A 15,072-nucleotide genomic window follows, 5' to 3' on the forward strand; every position below is an offset into this window, starting at 1 on the left:
TTTTTCCCCATAGGCTCCTCTTTGGCTAAACTCCTTCTGGAGATCTGAAATAATAGGTATACAAACTACACAAAATTATGAACACTTTCATAAAGAAATGAAAGAGAATTGCACATCACACATTCCATGGCCAAACATCATAAAATTCCACTTAAAAATCTCTAACATATTGAACACACTCAAGGCTTACTGTCTAAGGCCCCCAGCTTTCCTCTTTTAATGGTCTCTTCATGACTCCTTTCTGCCCCAGTGACGCTTACTCTGCAGCCTCTCTGGCCACACTCACTTCACCTTTCTCTCTTATATTCATACTCAATCACTCTAGTTTCCTTTTTTAAAATAGAGACCAATATGGTTCTCATTTAGATTTTCCAAGGAGTATCCTTCAACCTAGCACTCCATCAGCAGATGCAGTATTATTCTAGGAACTGGCCTTTATTGGAAAGCAGCTCAATCCCTGAGTTGGGAAGATCCCCTGAAATAGGAAATGCAACCCACTCCAGTATGCTTGCCTGGAGAATCCCATGGACAGAGGAGCCTGGCGGACTACAGTCCATGGGATCACAAAGAGTCAGACACGACTGAGCACATGTACACATCACCTTCATTGGAAAGCGGGGTGAATCTGAAATATGTGAATTTTAACTAATATGTGAATTCTCAAGGACATATACATTTTCAAATAACATTTTTTTCTGGTTTAAAAACTCATTTCTGCTCATTGAGAAAATATTAGAAATAATAAAGGAATATAAAAAGGGCTATAACAATCATCACATGCCTAACTGCACAGATGTAACGACCTCCTTCCTTCTCCCTCTTTCTCCTTGGTTTGGCTAGGATCCCCACCATAAACCTGAAAGAAACTCTTCTAGGACCTCTTGGAAGGCTGAAATCAAGCCTACATTGCAAAAAAATAAATTCTGAAGAAAGTTGACTTTTTCTTTTCTTTTAATAAAAACAAGCTGTCGTAACCTGGAAACCCAGGTATTTCACTCTCTTAGGTATTCACTCTCTTAAAAAATGATTGATTGAGTTAATATTTGAATAAGTGGTTCATTCACATGGTTCAAAATTCTAGGACTATAAAAACTTAATGCGGTTTTTAACTATGTCTGCAAATTCTTTGCCATTTCTCCCATCAAAATATAGAGTCAAATTCCTCTCCCTTTGAATATAAACTTGCCTTAGAGACCCAATTCCTTGGGTATCCATCCAGAGATTTTTGTGCACTTGAAAAAATATATAAATATATATATTCTTTTCCCTTGTTTCTATGTGTTGTTTCATATTTTGATTGTTGTTCACCAATCAGTACATCTTTTATTCACAGTTGGATAATATTGTCTTGTCTGGGTACTTTCTAATGGACATTTTGGTGGTTTCCAATCTTTTGCTCTTACAATGATACAGCAAATAATCTTGTACATATATTACCTTGCATATATGTGGGTTTAACTGTAGGATAAAGGCCTGGAAATGGAACTGCTGTGTTAAAGGGTGGGCACATTTGTAATTTTAATAGACATTGCCATATTGACCTTCACAGTCTTCCAATTTATTCCTGCTCCAGCGATAAATTTTGTTTCCTTTATTTCCAACTTCACTAACCCAGTATGTTACTGGACTTTTGGATCTTTGTCAGTCTGAGCAGCAAAAAAAATTAGTATCTCAGTGCAGTTTTAATTTATATTTTTAAAATGAGTGATGCTGAACATATTTTATATTTTAAAGAGTTTTTAAAATATTTATTTGTCCATCCTATATCTACTTTTATATCCTTTGCCCATTAAATTTTTTTTTCCTTTGCTCATTTTTGAATGAAATGATGGTCTTTTAAGAAATTAATTTGAACATATGTATTAGGGGAAAAAAACCTTTGTTGTTTGTCTTTCTGACTTTGCAATTTTTACTACACGGAGAATTCGTATTTTATTTTTCCATGGTGAAATTTATTCAATGATGTTTTTTTCTTATGGCTTCTGAATCTTATGTCACACTTGGAAGAGTCTTCCCCATTCTAAAGTTACTAAATAATTTCCTGTATTTTCTTCTACCTCTTTGGGGTTTGAATCTTATACATTTGGAATTTATCCGGGTGTGGGGTGTAGACTGGGCTTCCCAGGCGGTGCAGTGGTGAAGAATCTGCCTGCCAATGCAGGAGACACAAGAGACATGAGTTCTATCCCTGGGTTGGAAAGATTCCCTGGAGTAGGAAATGGCAACTCACTGGAGTATTCTTGCCTGGAGAACTCCATGGACAGAGGAGCCTGATGGCTACTGTCCATGGGGTTGCAAAGAGTTGGATATGACTGAGTGACTAACACACATAACTCGTTCTTACTTTTTTGGTCAGAGGCAATTCATACCCTTTCTACTGAAAGACAGCCATGAGTGAGCCTTAGGAGGACTCTGACTAAGTGAGTGTGCTTAGTCATGTCCTACTCTTTGAGACCCCACAGACTGTAGCCTGCCGATCTCCTCTGTCCCTGGAATTCTCCAGGCAAGAATACAGGAGCAGGTTGCCATTTCCTTCTCCAGGGATCTTCCAGACCCAGGGATCAAACCCACATCCCCTGCATGGGCAGGCTGATTCTTTAACACTGAGACACCGAGGAAGCCCCAAGTCTCTAAAGGAGAGCAGTCTTTAAGACACCCTACTCTGTGGGTGGGGACTGGGTTGAACCATAGTTTCTAGTGGATTTCTTCTGGCTGATAACTTGTAAAAAGAAAGACTGAGCCTCCTCTACATTTGAGGAGCAGAGGTGTCTCAGAAATGATGACAAAAGTTAGAAGAAAGGTTCGGAGTTTCTTTGCCATGAGTGGATGAGCTGGTTAGGGCCCAGAAAAAAAAAAAAAAAAAAGGAATCTGGGGCCAAAGAACCCCAGCAGCTGGTCTACATGGGACTCCAGAGTCAAAAATCACTGCTCATTGTGAAACTACAGACTTGATGTGAGGGGATGTGAGTGTGGATTGGGGAAGCAAGGGTTACAACCACCTTAGTCACATAGACCCTTCACCGATTTTGGTAAGTATTTTTTTTAATACTCACCAATATGACAGCTGTTGCAATACAATCTAGCAAAATTGTTTTCAATGAAGTTAAAGACAACTCAGTACTTCTAGAGCCATCTTAACAGAAAAAACTGAATGAAGTAATTTGGCCAGCCCAATACTTTATTTTTTTTTTTAGTAAGAACTTTTTCACTTTTTGATTTAATTTTTTTTTTTTTTAACACCAAAAACATTTTGTGTTGAGGTGCAGCTGATTCACACCATTGCGCTAGTTTCTGATGAACAGTGAAGGGACTCGTCCATGCATATGCATGTATCCATTCTCCTCCCAACCCTGCTCCCATCCAGGCTTGGCCGGCCCAGTAGTTGAAAGCCTTCTCCACAAGGCTTTCCTTCTCAACCACCGTCTTTCTCAAATTCCCTCTTTTTGTTCAGAATCCTTCTGATTGCCCTAGTGGTTGGTCTGACAGCCCATGTTGCTGCAAACAGCCTTCAGGAACAGCCAGCCTGTGCAGCTGAGCTCTTGGAGAGGTTCTTGAGTAGGGGGGTTGTCTAGTTGCCTTCCCCTTGCCAGGAGAGATGCCAGTTTCCAGGGCATTTTCCTCCCACCACTGACTCTCTTGTTTGGCTTTGCACAGAGATGTTGTGACCTCTCATCTCATTGGCTTTTGACACTCTTTCCTCTTGACCCATTTTCTGAAGAAACTTTCCATGCCCTTGGCATGTTCCGTGGCTGAAAGCAACTTCTTGGCATTCCAGAATATCTCAACCCAGATGAGAATGTTTCATTCTAACACCAGGAGGAAGGATGAAAGCACATAATTTCCTACAAAATGGATTTGTAAGAAATAAAAGCCTGTTAACACAAGACCTACAGTCTCAAAATGGAGAAAGTAGAGAGCCTGAGAAAGCTCTCTGGAACCAAAGACCTCACTGTAGTTTTGTAAGATCTAAAAGAATCGCTTTAAAGAGAAATAAGAATTGCCCCATTAGGGGAAAAGCTCGACGTAGAGAGCAGTTTTAAAATATGCCTTCATTCACACATACAAGTGCAAAACCACTTGGGTTCTTCTTCCTCCAGTTGCTTTCTATTTCATTCTAACTCAACAGCTGTAAATGGCTTTGGTAAATCACACTGGTACATTTCCATTAACACGAGCAAAATTTATGTCAACTGCATTGACAACAACTGTCAGCCTTGAAATACCCCAATCTCCTCTTGCACAGAGAACACACCTCTGTATCACACCTACAGCTTCTCATACGTACCACCACCATTTGTCTATCTTGTTTCCATTTTGCTCTCCTCCTCTGGACTCAGAAATCTCCCAGGTCATCAATCAGCTTTAGTGTCAATGAGGTGTATTCTGACTCAGTACAGGCTGTCCCCATTATTCCCTTCTCTGGCTCAGCTGCCTTTTTATTCCAGTGAATGAGGTTTTCCTTGCAAAGCAGCTACATTTGTGTGCTGCAGAGATGGGAGATAAATTGGTTTTGAAACTGCACCATTCTGCACCACTTCAGGGTAATGTCCTTTATTCCATACACAGATTTTTTTTTCCTATTGTAACATATATGAGGGCTTTTAATTCCCACACATCAGAAATTATTATCTTTGCTTTTACAGGGTTTCTAGAAAGTCATGGGATATGGCCAGCCCTCAGGCTCACATTCTGTTCTGTAGACAGAGTGAGCCACCTCTACAGTCGATCCTGATAAGAACTCAGCTAGGGTTTCTCTTACTATTTGTGGTGAAGGGCTAGTGCTTTTTTATTTTCAAAATATTAGACGGATACTTTTGTAAAATACAAAATCAGGCACTTGGATGCTGTGGTGATATCAAATTGCACATAAACGTTTCTAGGAGCTTGTTGTCACTGTCCATACTTAGTGCAACTGGGTTGCCGTTGGGTCATGGACCAGCCCAGACCTGTGGACCACACTGTGGGTAGACACTGAGTTTGGGCCTGTTGGCCACACTGTTCTAAGACTCATCCTGCAAAAATGACCATGTGATGTAAGATGTGCTCTTCTCTGTTACCTAGGGCAGACAGTTACAGACAGTGCAATGAGTATTACTCAGCCATCAGCCATAAAAAGGAATGAAGTGCTGATAAATGGGACAATATGGATCAACATTGAAAACACGCTCAGTGAAAGAAGGCAGAACGAAAGGTCAAGGATTGCGTGACTCCTTTTACGTTTGGAACAGGCAAGTCCACAGGGACAGAAAGTTTAGTGGTGGACGGGGATTGGGGAGGGGGTGGGTGAAGAAAGGGAAAAACTCAGAGATACAAAGCTTCTTTCTGGGGAGATGGCAGTGTTCTGGAATTGGATGGTGGTGATATTTTCACAAGATTTTCATTACAATTGACCCGTGAACAATGCAGATTTAAACTGCACATTTCTACTTATATGTGGCTATTTTTCAATAGTAAATGCTACAGTGTCACTCGGTCCACATTTGGCTGAATCCTCAGATGTGGAGGACTGCATATAAATTATGCATGGATTAACCCCCGTGTTGTTTAAGTGTCAGCTGTGTCCTGAAAACTAAGTTGTGTATTTTTAAAGGGTTAAAATGGTGACTTTTTTCATTCAAATTTTTTCTCAGTACAGCTTTGTCTTTGAAGTAATGCAAAGTCTTAAAGGATTGTAAGCAAATTTGAGTATTCAGATACCCTGATTGCAGTAGGAGAACGAATTGCCAGGAAACGGGCAATCAGAGTGGCTCAGCTGAGGGGTCAGAGCCATGAGCAGGTCCGTTTTAGCCACTGACACAGCAGGCACAGTGCCCAGGGCCCAGAGCACATCTTACCGGCCTGGGAAAATGTTTAAGTTTGGTTTATCTTCTAATCAGAATTTAAAAATGAATAAATAATGATGAACATAAAATAATAACCCAGCTTGGTTTATATTTGTCTTTGTACCAACAAAGTCATAAAACATAATTTTTAATTTTTTCTTTTTATGCCAAAGGGGACCATGAAGGTAAAAATGCCCAGAGTCCATTGAAATCGTATCATGGCTCTGGCCATAGGGCAAAGATGAAGTGACTTGGATGAGTTCAAGAGATATTTAGAAGACAAAAACTGATGGGTTGGTGATCGGCTGTAGGGATCACACAGCTGGGCATATGGTGGTGTCGAGTGCTGAGATGGGAGGTTGCGTGAGAAGAGTTGTATTTGGGAGAATCATGAGAAGTTCAGTTTTTGGACGTGTTTACTCTGAAACAGGGAAGCCTGGAGTGCTGCAGTTCTAGGGGTCACAAAGAGTTGGACACGACTCAGTGACTGAGCAGCGAACAACTCTGAAATGAATGAAATTTCATTTCATTTCCTGGGACCTGGACAGTGTGTGTCAGTTGCAGGTAGCAGAGTTTTATTTCTATGGCCTCTGTAATGGGATCGGGAAATGGCTTTATCAAATAGCTTCTTTTGAAGTGTACTCATTGCACTAGAATTTTCGTTATCTTACTTTAATTGGCGCAATCTGAGGTCTGGGAACTGTTTGGTGAGATTCAAAGAAGTACTGTTCTTTTGCTGAAATGTGTAAACTCTGTCAGTTTCTTCCCCAGTAGCTCAGTTGGTCAAGAAACTGTCTGCAGTGCTGGAGACTCAGGTTTGATCCCTAGGTCGGGAAGATCCCCTGGAGAAGGAAATGGTAACCCAATTCAGTCTTCTTGCCTGAAAAATCCCATGGGCAGAGGAGCCTGGTGGGCTACAGTCCATGGGGTCTCAAGAGTCAGACATAACTCCCTGACTAAACTCTCCGTACTGATTACATTTTATAAGATGTAGAAAACTCCCATTAATTTAAAAATTAAAAAAAAACAAGCAAACTATTATTCACCCAGTCCCCTCTTTGCACATTTAGGCAGATAATACTATGAATGTTGGCATGTAAGCAACAAATTACATTAAACAAGCCATGCCATGTACATCTCCGTTACAAACACGTTAGGAAATGAAATTCAACAGCTGCCAAATGTACTAAGTGATCACATCAGAAGGAAGTGAATGTTGTTTTGAAGCTCGTCAGCCGAAGTGGTAAAAAAATACGAAGATAATATGCATTTGGTGGTGACCTTAGAAACATCTTAAATGTCTTTTGACCACATTTTCCTTTCAGTTTTCATAAAAACCTTATTTCTTCAATTACATCCCATGATATGAAGCATTTTGTGTATTAGAGAGAAATTGATGTCTTTTGCTCGTATGAAAAAAGAGCTATGACATCCAACTTTGTCTTTTTGTAATAAAATAAAACCTGACCCAACACATCGTAATAAAAGAGCAGTTGAACCAAATCAGATGATCTGAGAAATACACGAGTCATCATTTTGATAATCTCTTTTTTCCTGAAACATCAACAGAAGTGGGGCTTTCGTACAATTAACTCTGTGCTAAGAATCTTTTATCTTGAAATTTCTTCCAGATAGCTATGAATTTTCGAGATCAACCAGAGCTGTAAAATTTGTGTACACAGAGATCTAACCATCTCTTTTCTTCCTTTTGACTCTGATGCCTGGGGTAATGGTCAGGCCAAAAACAATTAAGCAGAATGTAGGTCATTTCACCAGGTGATAAATTTACCCATTCCTTTGGGTCCTCACTCTGAAGTTTCCGAGGCTAACGATATGGCAGGTGCTATTTTGAGCTGAGATGAAAGGAAAGAATCTTCAAAGATCGTGCCTGCACAGCGCACGTTTTAGAGCACGTGGCAGAGGGGCCTGCCGGAAAGGGTTCTTGGCTTCAAGAGAAGCCTGCTGTCCTAGAAGCAGCCAGGAAACTTCGAGGCTGCATCTGGCATCACGCTTCTTTCAGAAAGGGGGAAGAGAAAATGTGGAGTGGAAGAAACTGGCTGGAAGGGCTCAACTCTTTTGTGGGGTGCCCTGGGCTGGGAGTCAAGAGTTGAATTCCAGGCCTCATCAGACCACGGAAGAGCTGTGTGGATGTGGCAAGCACTTCACTTCTCTGAACTTCTGTTTCCTCTTCCGCAAATGAGGGCATAAGTTGATTTTTTCAAATCCATGAAAAGTCTTGATGGCCTAAGAATCTGTTAATTTATCTACTCCCTGGGCTTCTCTGGTGGCTCAGACAGTAAAGAATCTGTTTGCCAATGCGGGATATGCAGGAAATACGGATTTGATCCCTGGGTCGGGAAGATTCCCTGGAGAAAGGAATGCCATGGCAACCCACTCCAGTATTCTTGCCTGGAGAATCCCATGGACAGAGGAGCTTGGTGGGCTCTAGTCCGTGGGGTCACAAAGAGTCAGACATGACTGAAGGGACTTAACATGCTCACACGTTAGCTTCATAAAATGCCAAGTAAAAGTACTTTTATTTTAAAAGGACTTTTAATTTATATTAGTAAACGTATGCAGCTGGATGATGGATGTTGCTGGCCCTCAGACTTGGAGCATCTTACGCTCCAAGTGGGTGATGGTGCGTAGAAAGCATTCTCAAGGAGGCAGTATCCATGGCGATGAAGCGCAAAAGCTTGGAAATGGAAGAACCTGGATGCATACTTGGTTTCTGCCACTTCATAGATCTGCAGTGAAAGCCAGTTACTTTGTCTCTCCAGGCTTCAGTTTTCTCATTTTTAAAATGAAGGTTAAAATGGTACTTCCCTCTAGAATGCTTATGAAGGAAAAAAAAAAGTACTTAATGCATACAAACTGGGAAACAAAGTGCCCAGCACGAAATCTGCATTGAATATCTTCTCGTTATTATTAATAATTAGTCTCGACGTGGATTATTTCTGCCTGTAAGTGCGACACGTGACGACCAAGCAGCCAAATTTGTGAGTTCAAAACCATACCCAGGAACATCTGCTTTTGCGGAAGAGCTGGGCATGAGGACGGAGCCCTAATTCTCACGTATTCCAGAAGTCTGGAGCACCTGCTCTTCTGTTTTCATGGCTTGGCATCTTCTAGCAAGCTCTCTGGCAAGCACTGCCCCATTTTATAGTAGAGGATTAAATTACCTTTCCATCCACTACAGGGCCAGAGCATGCTCTGGGGCCTTGGGCATGATTAAATATGGAAAATCTAGGACTGGAGGGACATTTTTTTATTTTTCTCTCTCACCTGTGAGAAGGCACAGCAGGAGTCTCGGGGTCTCTTCTTTTCCAGTGTGATTTCAGACCATGGAATAATGGTGGTACGGTGACTTCTGGATGAGACCATGAGCCCCAGAATTATTTAGATTCCAAGTCGATGTGTCGTGAGTATGTGGCGGACACAGAGGCCACCCAGCTCCAGCCTCCACCTCTTGCTGCTGCCATGGTGACCGCAGACACGAAACATCTGTACTTGGTTTCTAACTCCCCTTCCGCCTAGAGATGAATCATGAAACAGTTTGAGTTTGTAGACAAGCCCAAGTCCATCTATTGGGAGCATTCTAGGAAAGCTTTACAAGAGAAACTGATGCAATCGGCACCACCATTTCCTTACTCTTTCTCTCTTAAACCCAAATTCGATGGCTGGAGTCTCAGCAACCACGTTGTGACTGTGAGGCTGAACACTGGAAATGACAAAGGAGACACTAGAAAGAGCATGATTGAACTCCTATACCAGCATTGGATAGCCTGTCTTCAGACTTCCTGTGTGAGAACTACAAACTCCCCTTGCCCTTTCTTTTTTTTTAATTTTTAAAATTTTATTTATTTGGCTGTGCCAGGTCTTAGCTCTGGCCTGCAGTCTCTTAGTTATGGTGCCTCGCTTTTTTTAAAAAAAGCCAGTACTTACTGGAGTTTCTGTTATTTTGTGAATGGCACAGGGTCTAAACACATAGACTAATTCTGAAACCCCGAATCCTTACATCTGTTGGATAAGCTTATTTCCGCACGGTCTCCTGACTTCTTTTTCCCCTTCTCTTCTGCCCCAAACAGCTTCACATTCAGATTATCTTGGCACTTCTTCATCCCTCAAGGTGTCCTGTGCCGTGAGGACAATTCGTTTCCTGCAGGCACTAGGGGAAGCGTGCCTGGGGGGCAGCCTCAACCTTGCGTTTCTGCTCCTTCCAATTGGGTGGCCTTGCACGGGTCACTGAGGCTTTCTCGACCCCAGGCGCCTTCCCCCAAACACTGGCAGTTAAACAGGATATTCCTCCAGTTCCTCTCAGTTCTGATATTCCATGACTCCAAGTGCCCTCCAAGAGTTATGGTTTTCCTTAAATGTTTAAAGAAACGGCATCAAGAACACTGGCTTTTCACTTAATGACAAGTGAAGTTCTCTCCTTACCTCATACCATTCACAAAAATACATTCGGCATAATTTCTTAAAATTATAATTTGAAGAGGACTTCCCTGATGGTTCAGAGGTTAAGACTCTGATGCAGGGGGTATGGGTTTGAGCCCTGGTTGGGGAATTAAGATTCTTTATGCTGTGCAGTGCTGCCCAAAATAACTAACTAAACAAACAAACTTAAGAAAAGAAAAAATGCAGGTTAAATTCTAAAAAATTATGATTCATATTAAATAGAAATATGAAAGAGTTTGTTCTTATTTTGTGGGTGAGGGAGGCCTCCAGAAAAAGGCATAGGTCAACATCCCAACTACAAAGGTCAACATCCACAAATCTAACAGCATCCAAATTAAAACCTCTGTGTTATGGGACGTAACGTGTAGACTGGCGGATGGTATTTGCGTGTATGGAATAGGCAGAGATTGTATCTGAAGTATGTGAGTGTGTTAATATGTACAAATCCATTTATATTGTAGAGCTTACCTCATCGATGCATTCCTTCAGTGATCACAGTTTGGCCCTTCATATTTCTCAAAGTCTGAAAGCGGTTATAATTCTATCAAGGCTGGAAATCGACGTTTTCTCAGGTTAACAAAACCTCAGTTTCCTTAAGTGTAGAAAAGTGGGTAAAATATATGTCAGTTCTCAAAAGAGGAAATAAACACAGCTAGTAAGCATCTGTGGAGAAGGAAATGGTAACCCACTCCAGTATTCTTGTCTGGGAAATCCCATGGACAGAGGAAGCTAGGGAGATATAGTCCATGGAGTCACAAAGAGTCAGACACAAGTTAGCGACTGAACAACAACTGCAGCAAGCATATGAAATATGCTCCAATCATTCCTATCCAGGAAACCTGAGGTCAAAACTAGCATCACACGAACATAATCTGGTGGTGAATTTAAAGAGAAATGAGAATAAACACCATGCAACTTGTATTGGTTGTATCGTCACCTTGGAGGGCGAGTTGTTAGTATCTAAAAATTAAAATCTTCCTATGCATCTTTTTCTATAGCACTTTGCTTTTTCTATGACCCCAAATGCATGGATTTAGATGAACAATAGTCTTGGCCTGTGACTCATTTTCAGATTTGGTTCCATGTACATCCTCATTCATTTATTCACGTTTACCAGGTGCCTTGACTCCTCAAGCAGTCTAAAACCAGGACCTTGACAAAGGCTTTTACTTCATCATCACCCCCAGGATAGCACATCTCCTTTTTTGGCCCAAGGAAAGAATATCCATACTCCTGTTCCCAATTTTGTTCTCTCCAAGTTTATAGAGTTTCACCTCACCTCTATGGATTGCAAAAAGACAATGTTTTAAAATTTTCATGTTCTAAAACTTTATATAAAAAGGCACAAAATATTTTTAAGAGGATAAAAAGAAAAGAAAGAGCCTTTTCCAGGAAGTATTAACTCACAACCAAGACCAGGTCAAGTCCGAAGAGAATCTGGTTTCATAGCTACATATTTAAAGAATTGTTCTCATTTAAAAATTATTTTCCAAATATTCTAGGAACCCACTGTGGGAGACTTTTAAATTAGTGGAAAAGAATGGAACTCATGCCTCAGTGAAATTTTTATTAATTGAGAATTACTGTTGAGAATTTGGAAGAGCTTGTGTGAGATTTCAAATGGAAGAAAATTTTGAAACATTCACAAGAGTTCCATTAGAAAGTTTGAAAAGGTTTGAAAAGATGTGTTAAAAATAATTCAGAAAAAAAAATTAGGGGAAAGGGAGAGAGAATAATTAGGAGAGAAGGAAGCTTTTTATGTGGCGTGGTGATGAAACAAGCTGGTGATTAACCTGGCAGGTAGAGAGAAGACCCGCAGATGGTAATTGGGGTTGTGAGTGCTCAGGATGGTAATTCTTTCCCTTCCTCCATTCTTCTGAGGAAATAAATGCTTTATTGAAGTGGTTTCCATGAAAATCTTTACAATTTCTTGGAAGAGCTGTTGATTCAAGAGGCTTTTGTGACTACAGACAGTTTTAAAATAATTTCCGGAGGAAAGAAGTTTTTAAAGAATTAATGCCAGTTTGGTTATTTGTGTGGAAATAGGTGTTTAGCATCCCCACAGGGCATTCTGTAGCTTTAATGGCAGTGTCACGTCTTGGCCCATCGGAGGGCTGAGTTGCATCATCACAAAATAGGAACCATCTCCCTTCCAGATTGAACATCACAATGTAATTCTAGTAAGGCTACAAAAGATATAATACTGTGTGTCAGGGCTTAATAGTAAGGAGGGGGAAGCAAGGAAAGTCAAGCTCAATGTCCTATACTTAACATCCTAAAGGACTTGTATTTGAAGAGAGACAGACTTATTTTGGGCTTTCCAGGTGGCTCAGACGATAGAGAGTCCACCTGCCAATAGGGAAGACTTGGGTTCGATCCCTGGGTTGGGAAGATCCATTGGAGGAGGGCGTGGCAACCCACTCCACTATTCTTGCCTGGAGAATCCATGGATAGAGGAGTCTGGCAGGCTACAGTCCATGGGTCACATAAAGTCGGACACGACTGAGCAACGAACACTTTAGACTTGTTTTACTAATAGTTCACTGGAAAATGCTTCAAGTCTAACAACTCTGTGCTTCAGCCGCCTACATCAGGAGAGAATCAGCACTCATGTTAATGAAGAACATAAAGTATTTTCCATACAGGACCTTTTAGAGTGAATATACAGTATGTATAGAATAGACCAAACACATCTGGGAAAGAGGAACATAAACCATTAAAGGACTGGATTTATGTGGTTTCATTAGCATTAGATATGTTAATAAATAATTGTAATATCACAAGATCATTGAATTAAGTCGAGTATTTTCACTTAGGAGACAGAAAGTGGATTATCATGAATTTGATTACAAATGCTACCTGAATTATGGGCACTTGGCTTACCTTTTTAGGAGCCTTATCCTAATGTCTTTTTTAAAAAAATGTGTTTATTTATTTTTGGCTGTGCTGGGTCTTGGTTGCTGTGCAGGCTTGTCTCTAGTTATGGGGACAGGGCCTGCTCTCTAGTTGCGGTGTGCTGGCTTCTCACTAAAGTGGCTTCTGTTGTTGCAGAGCATGGGTTCTAGGGCATCCGGCTTCAGTTGTTGCCCCAGGCTCTGGGGCACAGGGCACAGGGGCTTAGTTGTTCTATATCAGGTGGGATCTTCCCGGATCAGAGATCGAATCCGTGTCTTCTTCATTGGCAGGCAAATTCTTTACCACTGAGCCACCAGGGAGCCCCTAATTTCCCTTTATAAAAAAAAGCAACTATGTGGTTATTCAGCTTTTCTTTTAATATTAAGTGCACACTGTCAGATTCTTTTAGGATTAAAAGCCATGGGTAGATGCCTCTCCTTTTCTTCTTTTTTAAACAATTATAGTTGCTGTAGAATGTTATGTAATCGATGCCTTTCTTTTTTGTATCAGACTTCCCTCTCTTAATTCTTTAAAGAAAAAGTGAAAGTGAGTCACTCGGTCATGTCCAACTTTTTGCGACCCCATGAACTGTAGCCCAGTAGGCTCCTCTGTCTGTGGAATTTTTCAAGCAAGAATACTGGAGTGGGTTGCCATTTCCTACTCCATAATTCTTTAAGGGGCATAATATTCTTGTGTAATATCATGCCCACTTGGAGAGTGATGAATCGGGTGTCACTTTGAAGCACTCACAATGTATCATGTTAGTAGTTTGCATTAAGTTGCCAGTTAATTAAATAACCTCTGTCTTTTACTGCAAAAATCTTGAGCTTTATTAAGTTAGAAAATTTACAACCAATAGCATAATCAATAAAACATTAACAAACATGTCGCCCTGACAAACCTTTCGTATTGATTTTCACATTCTTATAAAGCCTGCCCGTAGCCTGAAATGAAACCACCACCACTGGAATGGGTGTAACAACATTAGCCAAAGAAACCATTCCATGGGGCAGTCGTGAAGCTTTTCAAATTGCTGATGGTTCTAATTATTTGCAAGTCCCCACTCATAGATGCTTTGGGACGGCTTCACGACTGAATGAATTTTAACTCCAGGGCTCACCAGTGAAAGAACTCGTAGCAGAGATGACATTCGAATCTTGAAGGTGACTGCAGACCGAAGGAAGAACTCAAGCAATTTTCTTGCCAAGGCGAATGGCAACTTCAGGTTTGCTTTAGTTGTCTGAATTTTTCAGGAACCTATCATTATTCTTAGTCTGAAATATCCAGATGACAGCTTTCTTTCTCTATGTGCGCGTGGGGAGAAGGCTGTTTTATGGGCTAGGTGTCAGGGAGTTGGGTCTGAATAGACACTAGATTTGGGTGATGACTAAGTTGCTTCTCTTGCATGGTCTCCACGCCAGCCAGCAGGAGCCACAAACGTATTCCCAGATCTGAGCAAAGGAAGTCTGTATCATGCTGTGAAAAGGGGACTTGTTACCTGGATTCGCAATTCTGAGAGTGGAAGTTGCCTGAGTTGGCTTAGGAAAGGATTCTGTCCTGTGGCTCTCCTGTATGGTATTTCAAGTAAATGGGGTGCCAAGTGGTGGGGAAGGGGGCTTCCCTGGAAGGAGAAGGACCCTCAGGTCGGGGAGGCAGCCAGTGGGTGATTAGGTGCCTCCCATGTATGCATGAGAAGCTATATTGTAAGTTTGTCTCATTAGTGCTGATTCTATAGATGCATTCCACCCTGGCAAGTAGCGGAAATGATGTACCCACCAAGCTATTTAATTTCCCATTAGGAGAAAACCCCCTTGGGAGGAGGGGAAAGAACTCATGTAGAAAAATGTGTGTATTTTGTCAGATGAATTTTACAGTTGAATTCTAAAGTGCAACTCTA

This window comes from Bos mutus, chromosome 23 (assembly GCF_027580195.1).
Source record: "Bos mutus isolate GX-2022 chromosome 23, NWIPB_WYAK_1.1, whole genome shotgun sequence".
Taxonomy (NCBI): Eukaryota; Metazoa; Chordata; class Mammalia; order Artiodactyla; family Bovidae; genus Bos; species Bos mutus.